At 33.5% G+C, this 1,088-nt stretch overlaps 1 pseudogene; it reads left to right on the top strand.

Moving 5' to 3' along the window:
* Positions 1 to 775, top strand: part of LOC110428594 (pathogenesis-related protein PR-4-like) — a 17,241-nt pseudogene extending 16,466 nt beyond the window's left edge.
* Positions 776 to 1,088: the final 313 nt, after the last annotated feature.

Raw genomic sequence — 1,088 nt, 5'->3', positions numbered from 1 at the left:
ATAAAACCTTAACAAATCAAAGACAACATTGTACATAACAAATTCAACAGTTCGGAAAACAAAAGAATAGGTAAAGTTAATCTTGTGTCGAGGTTGCTTGCCTTTTTTGTTAGCTTAATGGGGGCAGCAATTGCTAAGCAATGTGGCTAGTAAGTTAGTGGAACAATTTACCCTGACAACTTACGTTGTAGCCAATATGGGTAGTGTGGCAACATTAAAGCCTATTGTTTGCTCGAAAATAATTGCCAGAGTAATTGCAAAAATGGCCTTTGAGGAGAGACTAGGACTGTGAGATCCACTAACCATTTCTACAGTAAAAAGAAACATGGATGGGATTTGATGGCTGTGAATGCCTATTGCTCTACATGGGAAGCTAGCAAGCCATTTTCAGAGAAAAGTAAGTATGGTTGGGGTACCTTTTGTTACCTTATTGGTCTTAGTTTCTTAACTACTTATGGTAGGTGCCTAAGCGTAAGAACTTAATTTACTTTTTCTTATTCTTAATTCAAGATCAAAGTTTATTGATTCAAGTCTAATCTTGATTTTATTTTGCTTTTCCATTTACAAATACAAGAACAAATGCTCAAGAAATAGTGAGGATAGTGGATAGATGTAGCAATGGAGGGTTGGATTTGATGTGAGTGTTTTCTACCTATAGGACATTGGTGTAGTAAGACATGCCCAAGGCCACCTTATAGTGAAGTATGAGTTTGTTAATTGTAGTGATGGTTTCAACACTTTGCTGTCTTATGTTATTGATAATAGCAGTGAATAAAATGTTTATTGCGTATAATTATGTGCTAGAAAAGCCAAATCATGTGAGGGAATGTGTTGTTGCTTTGAAAGTTGGCTTAATAAATTGCTTTTGGGGTTTGCTTGTTTTGTTGAAATATTTTTTAACATATCTTCGTTCAAACAGAAATTGAACTTCAAATGTTAAAGTTTAAATTTCAAGTTATAATTCTTGTAGTAAAATAAAAGAATAACGTAAATGAAAGATCGAATAACTTTGTTGTATTGGCTCGACAACAAGAATTAATTATTTAATACTTAGCTTTAGAATTGATCCAAGTAATCCCAAATCCACA

This window comes from Theobroma umbraticum, unplaced genomic scaffold, assembly GCF_002168275.2.
Source record: "Theobroma umbraticum cultivar Fairchild unplaced genomic scaffold, ASM216827v3 scaffold_60.0, whole genome shotgun sequence".
NCBI classification, from domain to species: Eukaryota; Viridiplantae; Streptophyta; class Magnoliopsida; order Malvales; family Malvaceae; genus Theobroma; species Theobroma umbraticum.
This window is presented reverse-complemented; position numbering and strand designations above follow the sequence as displayed.